The following is a 12,537-nucleotide window of genomic DNA, read 5'->3' as shown; positions in this document are numbered from 1 at the left end:
AAAGAACTAATTACAGAATACCCCTTGTATTTAACTACCTTTAGCATCTCGGTCCTTATGCTTTAAAAAGTTTCATTGGCATCCTTATAATTACGAAAATAAACATTTAGGTCTATTTACCATAACGTTGTTTGTTTTATCGACAGAAATACAAAAACAAAAGACAAAAAGGTAATTTTAGCATTCTAGTTGACGATGGTGGATGACGTCGGTGGTGGCGGATGGTGGCATTGTTGGGGGTTGCGAGTGACTATTGTGGATGAGGAGAGTAGCAGTGAGAGGTAAGAGTGCCTCTGCATCGGCGTCGGCATCGGCGTCGTTGGCATTGTCGAGTGGCTAAAGGGCTGCTCAGCATCTGCATTGGTGGCTCTTTCGTCGCTTGGCAATTGCATCAGCGTTGACGTAGATGCAAAGCGGTGTCGCTCTGCATCTGCGTAGGCGTCGACGCAAATGCAGAGCGACCGACGTAGTTGCCGAGTGACGTCGCTCTGTATTTGCGTCGACGTCGATGCAGTTGCCGAGTGACGTTGCTTTACATTTACGTCGACATTGATGTAGTTGCCTAGCGACATCACTTTGCATCTGCAAGGGTCGTCGATGCAGATGCTGAGTGATGCCACTTTGCATCTACGTCGGCGCGACGTAGTTGCCGAGCAAAAGGGCCATCGATGCATATGCCGAGTAGCGTCACCTTACATCTGCATCGGTGACCCTTTCCTCGCTCGGCAACTGCGTCGACGTCGATGTAGATGTATAGCGACCCTTATCTTTCATCATCGTTCTCCTCATCCACAATAGTCACCCGCGGCGTTGCCGTTTGCCACCACTGACGTTGTTTGCCATGACCAATTGGAACATTAAGAGTACATTTTTGCTCTTTATTTTTATGTTTATATCGGTAAAATTAATGGTGTATGGGTAAATTGACTTAGATGTTTCACTTTCGTAACTATAGGGATGCCAATTTAAATTTCTAAAGTGTAAGGACTGAGATTCTAAAGGTAGCTAACTATGGGAGGTAATATGTAATTAGTTTGAAATCAAAAGTATATGCTAAATTGTTTCATGTTGGAACATGTCTTTTTCAGGAAATACAAAAGATAAACTAGAATGGCAATTCAGTAGGTGGGACTTCAACTTGTCACAAATGGAAATTGAAATGGGACAAAATATACATTGATTCACTGTGTTGGCACATGACATTTCCAGAAAGGGTCAGGATTCATGCTGACTAAGTTGAACTATTGATCTTTTGTGTTTTGGCTAAAGCATAAAGAAGGATCACTAATTCACTCGCAGTTTTTCTCGGAATGTTTAATTGCCGCATGAGCAAGTGGTCTCAGGTATTTGTTATTGCCACTGTGGACCACTAACCTTCAAGATATTGTTGTCTAAACCATATCATGTCTGATATTGAGCAAGTTTTAGACATCAAAAAGATAAATCAGTTTATTCTTGTTGAAACTTGTAGGTCGTGCTAATTCCATTGAGTTTTAGACCACTAGTCTTTGCTTTTGCCGGCCTTATTCCCTTTGGTTATTTGGCAAATCTTTACACAAGTGTTTTGGTCTCTCTTTATTGATCTATGTTGTTCAGTAGTTTTCGTCTCTCTTAATTCACTAGATTCATTCTGCCTTTAGGTACAATTGCTCACACTTCAAGCAAAGACTATTTCCAGGTGACTTTGATGCCCCTAAGTCGGAGCTTAAAGATCGTTTTTATCTTTATCTTTTTTGCTTTTTTTGCATGTTTCTTTCCTCTCACCTCAATTATGTGGATTGTATTATAATTATTTGAATTTATTATATTTACACATTTAATATTTTGGATTTGTCACATGACGAAGATCTGATTGAATGTTTCTGAACCAATTAAGCTTTTACCTTATTGTTTGATGATTATACTCAGACGTCAATGATGGGAAATAATTCACATAATTGACCCTAAATAGTTGGATTATAGTGTTTTTGTAGGTATAATGTAGTTCAAATATTGATTTAATTGTGTCGAAATGTTTGTCTTGATAGCGCTAAACCATTTTGACCAAATTTCTGCATAGGACAAGTAGCACATTTAACATTAATATCCTGTGGAACTTTATTTTGTTACGGGGAAAGGATTTTTGGTTACATGAAAACATCATGAGGTAAATCTAAAACTGATATTCCTATAAAGTTAGGAGTTTAACAATGCAAGCATGCTACCTGGTTCTGTTCTTGGATATTTGGAATCTACATATTCATATAGCAGTAGTAAGATCTCATGATAAATTACCATTTCTGAAATTGTATCTAATTAGCCCTCATTTTCCATGAGACTGGGTGTATACCCCATCAGTAGAAAGAGTTTTGGTTTGTACTCATGATATGCATGACTTTAGTTACATTGATATCAAAGAAAGATGTAGAATGTCAAAAACTAGCAGAATGGACTGTAAGATTTCTTGTGGGTTAATTTATGGGATGTTGTTTTGTTTAGACCGGTATGAGATGGGCGGTGTTTAGCAGTCTCTGAATAGATACGCGGACCCCCCCTGTTTTGGGTGTTTTGATCTAACTTATTAAAAAAAAAATTATTTATTAAATGGTTTAGAATGCGAGCCCTCTTTGCCCACGAGCTGCCTGCTATCAGTTGTCGTCGCGCACATGCTGCTCATAGTGCGCACCATGTGCCACTAATTCTGGGTATGCTTCCTCCTCTTTGCTTTCATCTTCCTTCCGGTGATTTAAAAAGCGCTAGGCGCCAAGGTCCAAAAACGCCCGAGGCGCTAGGCGAGCGAAGCGAGGGCTAAAATATAAAAATATATAATATAATTAATAAATATAATTATTTAAAATTTTAAATAAAAATATGCTATTAAATTAAGAAAATCTAATATACAAAATCACAATGTCACATTAACAAAAAGTTTTAACATTCAAAATAATAAAATTTTACATCAAAGTCATTCAACATAATCAATATTATCGTCATTTTCACACAAATCATTTTAATTAAATTCGTCTTTTTCCTCTTGTCCTTCGACTTCTTCCTCTTCATCAAAATATGTTTAATTCTCTATGTCTTCAATAACAGCAGGAGCCGAGCTTGATGCTTTTGCACTCATTTTTCTCTTTGTCATCTGTCTTATATATGTTTGTAATTCTCCTGCACCTGAAGCTCTTGCCACATCTCCTTATGTCAATCTATCATCTTCAAATCTAAGCTCGTCTTCGGCATCTTGCAAGTTAGCACCCATTTCTCCTACCAACCACTCATTTGAATCATCAATATCTTACGATGAGATTGAATCGATTCTATTTTACAAATCATGATGAGCCTTCAAAGCTTAATTATACTTTATGTAAAAAAGATCGTGCAATCGTTGATGTTCCAACCGATTTATTCTCTTCGAGTGAATCTGTCATGTCATATAATTTAAAAATATATTAATATATCTATCTAAATAAATTAATTAATTAAAATAAAAATATTTAGTGATCCTTACATGCTCAAAGACACACTAGTTTCGCTCACAACCCGAAGCACTACATGTCAAACTAAGTACTTTGATAGCAAATTGCTGTAAGTTCGGAGTGAAGTTTCCAAATAGACTCCACCATTCAGCTACAAAATTTATGTTATTATTAGCAATAACATAGTAACATAATATATATGAAATTAATTATATCAAATTATTAATACTTGGAGACGTAGTTGTCCTGGATCGAACGGCCATTGGAATTCCAAAAAGACCTTCGGTATTTTTATATAAAGATAATTCACGAATAATCTTATCTTGAACCTCAAGGCTGGGAACTAATCTTGCAACGCACTGATATAACCGATCCAAAACTTATGCATCAAACCCAACAGATTTAATTTTATAAAAGAATTCAGGGTTCAAATAATATCCTGCTGCATGTAAGGGACGATGAAATTGACAATTCCATCTTTCATCAATGATTGTAAAATTTTTTTCATATTTTTCTTCATTTTCATTAAAAAACCTTTTAATCGTCTCCTTTGCTCTATCCATAGCCTTATAAATATATCCCATTACAGGCTTATTTTCATTATCCACCAACCGAATGACTCGAACAAAAGGGCTCATTACCTTTAATGTATAAACTACATGATTCCAAAAGGATGGCATTAAGATGATATCAGTAGCCCTCTTGCCTTTTGCTTCTTTTGCCCATTTGCTTGTCACCCATTTCTCAGAGGTAAACATGTTTCTCAGATTATGTTTTTGACGATGCACGCTCTGTAATGTCAAGAATGAAGTAGCAAATCGGGTGACACCATATCTCACTAATTCTTTATTCCCTATAAATTCTCTCATCATATTCAAAGCCCCAATATGATTATAAAAAAATCCAACAACAAAAATTGCCCTTTCTAGGGTTTTCTTGATGTCTAAGATCTTTCCAATATCCTCAAACATTAAATTAATACAATGTGCTGCACATGAAGTCTAATATAAGTGTTATCTTTTTGTTTCAAGCAATTTACTTGAAACAAATGATAACAAAAATGATAAGACTTAAGATTTTAACACATTTAATTGAAGATAAAATAATTAAAAAATTTAAAAGATTAATATTACCAGCTAATACATAGTTGTTTCCATTGTCGATTATGATTTGAACGACATTTTGTTCTCTAATTTCTTTCACGAAGTTGTCAAGTAAATCATATATCTTGTCTCCAGAGTTTACAAAAGATGAAGCATCTATTGACTTTACAAACATAGTCCCTAAAGAACAATTAACCATAAAATTAATTATACTCCTGCGCCTCCTGTCAATCCAAATATCTGACATAATAGAGCAACAATGTGTTGCCCATGATTCTTTATGACCCTTTAGTAAGTCATTTGTATAATTCAACTCTTTTTGCAACAATGGAACTCGCATCTCATAATATTAACTTGGAGGTTTTAATCCTGCACTATATCTTCCAATAGCTTCAATCATATCCTTAAAACTGTCTAAACGAGTTGTAATAAGGGGAAGACCAGCCTGATAAAAGAAGCGAGCAATGTGCTGAATTGTTCTTCCTCTTATTTTTTATCACAAGCATCACTTATATTTGTTTGTCTAAATTTTGAGCCTCCTGCTTGCCCTTGTTGTTTCTGGGATCCTTGAAACATATATAGATCCATCGGTCCTTTTTTACCCTTTTTAGTACTCATAACTTCTTTTCCTCTTTTGTCGTATACTTTTTTTCCACTTGAGTTAATACTCATAAAATATTCTTCTTCTTCGTCTCTGAGATGTTCAACATTGTCTTCTGGTAAATTCTCATAAGATTCATTCTTTTGTGTCTTCTTTTCATTCATATAACTCAGCAACTCTTCTTTTACCTCAGGTGGACACTTTTTGCAAGCTACTGCATTCTTGAAATTTCCTACTAGGTGTTGTTTTACACGAAAAATATCACCTCTAGTAGTCTTATCGCAGAATATGCAAGTCACTGCATTAGGATCTTTCGGATCCTTCAGATAATTATAACTCCATGCAGGATCTTTTTTTGATGTTATTGGAGACTCTATTGAGTTGCTCTGTATACTTGCCATTTATCTTGAAACCTAACAATAATTTCAAATAAATAAAAATTAATAGTATTAAAATCAAAATAATATATTATTAATCTAATAAATACAAATACTATTATTACTCTATTATTAACAGTATACAGTATACTGTTAACAGTATACAGAAGGAGAAGAAGGAAGAGGAGTGTAAGGGGGTGCTGACTGAGAAAAGAGGAATCGGCAGTGGCGACAGCGGCAGCGAGCAGCGGTGAGCAACAGGAGCGGGAGTGGGAGTAGGAGCGACGAGCAGCAGGAGCGGCGACAGCGGCGAGCAGCGGGAGCGGGAGCGGCAACGAGCAGGGTTAGGGTTGGGTAGCGACAACTGATATCGGTTTTAGTTGGTTCGATTGAACCAACTAAAGCACCAAGACCGAACCAGACCTAAAATCCTGGTTCGGTCGCCTGGTTTAACCCAGGCGCTTGCCCAAAGCGTCCAGCGCCTAGGCTCGGGCGAGCACCCAAGCAGCACCTCTTTGAAGCGCGCCGCCTGGAAGTGAAGCGAGGTGCTCGGGCCTTGCCTCGCCTCGCCCGAGCACCTAGGCGAGCGCCCAAGCGCCTTTTTAAATCACTGCTTCCTTCGCCACTTTCTCCACGTCTTTCTTGTTTCCCTTCCTCTTCCTCCACCATCTCATCTTCTTCCTTTCTCTTCCTCCTTTCTCCTTCTCTTATCCTTTTATCTTCCTCCTCTTCCTCCATCACCTCCTTTTCTTCCTACCTACTTCAACTTCCTCCTCTTTCTCCACTGCCATCTGTGCCTTTCTCATCTCCTTCTTTTTTCTCTTTGAGTCTTCGGTACATACTAGTGTACAACATGTCGATACACATACCAACTAGTACATATCGGTCTGGCTAGGGACCGATACCGGTGGTCATACGAGACAACAATCCTTGGGTTACTTAACAATGATGTTAATGTGAACAATTATTCTTGGGTTTCAATACAAACAAATGCTTAAGAGTTAAGAAATTAAAAGCGTGAAGGATGTTGAGAATCAGGAGAGGGGAAAGATGGTCGCAATATTTTCTTTCATTGGTAATCTTTTAAAGTGCTAATAAGTAATAACTATATATTTCATGCGAGATGGTATTCTACTCTAGGATTTATTTGAAGCAAAAGTATCTTCTTTCTTCAAATCCTTGCTTGACACTTGTATTTTTGCCAATCTAGCAACATCTTTGGAAAGAAGTTCTTAATTTATCTAGTTGTTTTGTGTCACCATTCAGTATTTTGTACTCTTTGCAGTGTGATTGTTGAAGCTTTGAAAATGGACAGTCTGCAGAAAATTTGCTCATCATTGGAGCCCATTCTCTGAAGAGTTGTAAGAGAGCTTAAAACTTATTCCACACCAGAGTTTTCTTAAAATCATTTTCCAGCTTTCTATGATCTGCCAATTGAAGTTACTTAATTTCATTAAAGAATTTGCACTTGAAGAATCCACAACATGCCCATGTTATCATTTCTCACTTTGATTTTCCAGTGCGACATCTGATTATTGTATAAATACATCTTTGACACCTTTATTTGAGATAATACATTTTTTAACTAGTTTGTTTGTGTACACAAGGAACTTATTCAATCAAATAATAAAAGAAGATAAGCTCTATTTTTTTAATCTTGATTAGTATTTAAAGTTAAGGCATGTCGTGTTGACTTTCTATGTAAATGATGTTTGTTTGGAAGAATTTGAGTGACACCTCTAAATTACATGTGTAATATACTATAGTTAAATTGCTCATGTAGCAGATATTTCTCTCATCTTGAGATTCTATAGAGAGAAAGAGATCTGCAAAAGCGATTGCCTCTTGTTGGTGACTGACAACCAGACAACCTGAGTCCTTTCCTATTCATTGGGATGCTAAGTCTTCTCTATGAGTGGTTTTCAGTCTCTAAAAATTGCATTCGGCTACTTTGTAAATCTATCTATACTTTGGTCAGATAATTAATGCTTAAGATTGTTTGAATCCTTTTATTCTTAAGTTAGTGTAAAGTATCTCTTTCTTTTTGTCTGATTGCTTTGGATATATGTTGTGATTTGTAAAACTTCATTTCTTTATTCCGTAATTGTGTTGTTTTCTCATTCTGTTGGATGTTGAAACATGGCCCGTAAAAATTATTCTCGATCTTTTTCTATGACATTGATAACTCACCTTCTATGAACTTTCAATTTTTTGGTCTCGAAGTTCTATATTCTGAATGGACCCTATTTATTAGCAATATCTGATGTTTCTTCTTGACAATCTGATGCTGTATGGTGCTTCATTAGGTCAGTGAAGAAGTTGAACGAGCCTTAGCAAAGCTAAGTCCTCCAAAAATTGGTGGAAGGTAAGACATATTATGACATCATACATCATGAATCAGATGGATTCTTTGAGAATGAACTTATTTTGGATTTTTTTTCCTCTGCATGGAATTATAAGTGACTAAGATGTTATAACCAAATAGTTATGTTGCCATGCTTTCTGATACAATCTTTCCGGTAAAATATCTGAAAGCATGTCAAGTTTCTTGTGAACTTGTTACAGGCTGCACAACAAGTGTTTAAATTTAATGAAATGAAGGATGGTTGAGACAGATAACAGCTGTATATTATGATTTTTAAATTGTTGTCCTAGAGTCTGATTGCTAGAATTTTAATTTATGGCCATTCTGATTGTAGTCTATTTTTCAGAAGCTACTATAGACATATATAGGCATGAGTCTCATGCTTATATGGAGGCTAGGGAGGGGCAACATATTTAACCTAATTATTGCAATAGAGGCAATAACATTAAGTTGTTGACAGGCCTCAATGAGATAAATGGTGCAAATGTATCTATTGGGTTTTGAAAGGTAGTGTTCAATAGTCTTTAACAGAATTGTCTCAAAACCTATCCTGATGTTATTTTCCTACCGAGAATTTTATGTATCTTATATTAAAAGGAAAACAAAATTATTAACATTTGCTTGGTTTAGCAAAAAAAGCTGCATAAAGTCTAGCAAAAAAAGCTGCATACACTATGATTATGATTTTCATACAATCTTTATGATTATACAAGCGGCACTGTTTCTTCATCCCTTTGTGACCAAGTAAGCTGTCTTTTTAATCTTGGACTTTTAGATTTTGTTTTGTGTGCCACTGTCACTATCGGATTGCTTTGGGGAGACTATAGTAAGTGAAGAGTGCATTACATCACAAACAGCAATATGAAGCAAAAGTCTGCAAGGTAATAAGTTATAAGAAAACAGGAACAAACTTTTCTGTTACAGCAGAAATAATGGAGTATGACGAAAGAAGTGAAACATGAGAACAAAGAGGAAGTTATGACTGGGTTACCAAATTTGTTTGATGAAAATGCATTCTGTAAGAATGACCTTTGCTGCACATCTTTCTGTTTTAAGTCTAACCGCATACTGTTCCTATAAAAGATAGGAGTCCTTAGGGATATAAGTAGGTAATAAAGGTAGTTGACCAAATCGGATAAAGATCATAATCAGAAAGTACCCAATCAATTACAAAAATTTCATAAGTGGAATACAACTAAATAAGCTCATGTCTAATAATATCTAGCTTTGTGAAGATGTTCTAAAGTAGTGATTATATTGCCTTGGAAATTGAGAATAGGCCAATTAATCTAATTAACTCAAACAAGAATTAATAGAACTCCGCACAAACCTAACTTTAAGACTTGCTTTATCATATTCAAGCTATTCAATTTCAGCCCATCTTGTTAGTCTTTGCTTGTTAGTTGTGATGTTTCCCAGTAATTGATGTGCGCATCTAAGAAAGATTATTTCCTTCAGTTTGTTGCTTATTGTTTGAAGAAATATTAGCTTCATTTTTATCTACCGATAGTAAAGAACTGATTCATCATCTAGCCTATAAGAAGTTCACCAATTCATCTTCTAGCCTATGAGAAGTTCATTGTTGCAGCATCATTTCTCTGACGGGTAGATTTGGTAATTTTCCAGATTTAATAGTTTTAAGGGTATTCTTGGAATCATCAAATTTCAGAATTGGTACTGCAACTCAGCCCTGCCACTTGGACATATGAGTTATCCTATGCCTAATATGCATCTTTGACTATTTATGCTTGTTTCGATTCCTGGATTAGGTGCTTTATGAATAAAGACTAGCATTATTGCTTGTTGTTTTGCTTCAATCTTCTTGTTCTCCAATTTATCAAGTTTCCCTCAGTGTTCACAGTTGGTGGGAAATTATGGTTTAACCAACTATGAAAATTCTTTACATGAATAATTTCTACTTATGTAATACTCTTTTAGGATCCTTCTGAATTTAAGAAATGCAGGTCTTCACCGAAGCAAATTGAAGGTCCTGATGGAAGAAATCTCCAGCTTCATTTCCGGACAAGACTATCCTTATCCCATTGAACAGGGAGCTGAAATTCATGTTGTGTTGATTGATGCAAACACTGGCCATGTTGTCACATCAGGACCCGAGTCATCTGCAAAACTAGAAGTTGTAGTCCTGGAGGGTGATTTTAGCAATGAAGACAATGATGATTGGACAGAAGAAGAGTTTGACAGTCATGTAGTGAAAGAACGCAAAGGAAAAAGGCCTCTTTTGATTGGAGACTTATACGTCTCATGGAAAGAAGGTGTAGGAACCCTTGGAGAGCTCACATTTCCAGACAATTCTAGTTGGATACGGAGTAGGAAATTTAGGCTTGGACTGAAGATTGCTTCAGGTTTTTGTGATGGTATTCGAGTCCGTGAAGCGAAAACAGAAGCTTTCACTGAAAGGACCACAGAGGGGAATGTAGGTCAGCTTTGCACTATCTTTGGTTTCTTTTTCTCCATTTACCTAAGTTTTCTTTCTGATGTTTATAGTGTACAAGAAACACTATCCACCTAAATTGAAAGATGAAGTCTGGAGATTGGAAAAGATTGGTAAGGATGGTTCATTCCACAAGAGGTTGAATAAATATGGACTCTTTACAGTTGAAGACTTTCTCAGACTTGTTGTTAGGGATCCCCAGAAACTCCGCAAGGTAAGTTTTTGGTTTTCTTGTTTGCTGTAATGAGTCTCTTATTACCTCCACTGTTTGTGGATCTAATTTACTTCACAATGTAGGTTCTTGGAACTGCTATGCTGATGAACACTATCGCAACTGCTATGCTGATGAACACTATCTTCTTGACCTCAGCCAGGTTTTGATAGTCGCAACTGCTATGCTGATGAACACTATCTTCCAACTCTATTGAATGTAAGTACATTAGATCATTTTGCATTTTGGCTTTCCTGAGTAATAGCTTATCTGGGAATTTAATAGTATCAATAACCAGACAGGACATTTCGACATCCTGCAGATGGTGGATCCTATTGGAATTGCCAATTGGTCCGTAATACATGTTGATTGGTCTGAAGGAAAGTGGCATCCAAAAGCATATCGAGCACAAGATGTCACTTTTGAGCTCCTGAAGAACATTTCAGTAAGCATTCTCTCTTTCAAAAATTCATACTTTAGAATGTCCAGATGCCTCTAAATTCTTATTGGCTGATATGGGTTTTGTTGACAGTCTATTGATGAGAGTTACCATTTCACCAATGATGAGAAGGTAAATCTTTTAGAACTTGTGTTCGTATATGCTGATTCTTTCCTCGTTCACCTTTTCCTGATTTGCTTTCTCTATAGTTGTCACAATCACCGAAAGAACATCAGATTAGGCAAAAGTAACTTAATCTTTGCAAGCTGACCGCCATGTTCTATAGTTTTTCTTTTCCTCCGAGTTACTTCAGTATATTCATGTGCTTAGGTTGAACGAAGCTTATAATAGGAAATTGGAATATGTTGCAGATATCCATCTAAAATTCTTGTATTTTTGTCGTAGATAGTGGTAAGTGGTAGGACTTTGCAAGAAAATGCTTGTTCTACATGGCTATGTCAACCAAAACCTTTAAAACACTATGCAATCATATAGAGTAGCATGATACGTGCGTGAGGCACAGAACAAATATGGAGGGATTGATGACCTACTATCTAAGCCTTCAGAGAAGCTAATAAAAAAATATGCGGATGGATGAAACAGAACTACTCAATTAGAAGCCGGTATGACTTGTAAGAAAATAATCATGTCTGTTGAAACAAGTCAAATATTTTCTCAGCATGTTCACTAGTTCGAGGATTGAACTCCAAAGCACCAAAAGCATCTATTTTCATTTTTGTTTAGATAGTATTATTTGGTCCTTTACTATCTCTTACCCATTATGCAAATTCTGCATACTAAAAGGTTAAGTCATGCTTAAAAATAATAACAACAATGGGTTACAAATCGTGGCAAGCATGTATACTATGTTGGAATATCGGATAATTGTTCAAAGTGATCGACTATGCAGTGTTCCGAATAATGTTACTGTTGAAGCTATTAAATAATTGTTTAATGCCATCAACTGTAACAATCTGGTTAATTCATACCAAATCATAACTAATACTACAAGAATTTCATTTTCTTTCCATGTTTGACTTGTATTTATCGTCACAAAATCTTTGCTGCTATCTGTTTTCAGCTAACAATTATACAACACAATCCGGAAGAGAAACTAATCACTCAAACTTGAGTACACCAAATCTGCTATTTAACTGTCCTTCCAGTGTTTTATAATCAAAGACCAACCTCAACAGTAGTATTGAGTTCTTTTTTGTTTATATCAATCATGTATTTATTTATTTATTTTGCAGAAAGTGGTGACAGTGAAACCTTGTTTGTGGAATGGAATGAAGAGACTTTGCTACTTGTTTGCTAGGAAATTTTATCCTGAAGCTCTTCACAACCTGATGCAGTTGTTCTCTAATGACACCCTCATATGAGACACATCAGCAGGAACACCATTGTTTGGTCTGGTTGTGCCTCCTGACATCACATTGTTGAGTCATTTGTTCCATGAAATCCCTGCCAATTCTTGAACTCAAGCCACCTCATTTTGACACCAAACTCCACCATGTAGCAGCAGAAGATTGTT

At 36.1% G+C, this 12,537-nt stretch overlaps 1 pseudogene; it reads left to right on the top strand.

Moving 5' to 3' along the window:
* The first annotated feature begins 195 nt into the window (after positions 1-195).
* LOC135598251 (calmodulin-binding protein 60 D-like) lies at positions 196-11,307 on the top strand (annotated as a pseudogene).
* The last annotated feature ends 1,230 nt before the right edge of the window (positions 11,308-12,537 follow it).

Source organism: Musa acuminata, chromosome BXJ2-1, assembly GCF_036884655.1.
Source record: "Musa acuminata AAA Group cultivar baxijiao chromosome BXJ2-1, Cavendish_Baxijiao_AAA, whole genome shotgun sequence".
Lineage (NCBI taxonomy): Eukaryota > Viridiplantae > Streptophyta > Magnoliopsida > Zingiberales > Musaceae > Musa > Musa acuminata.
The sequence above is the reverse complement of the archived record's forward strand: the minus strand, read 5'-3'. Positions and strand labels throughout refer to the sequence as shown.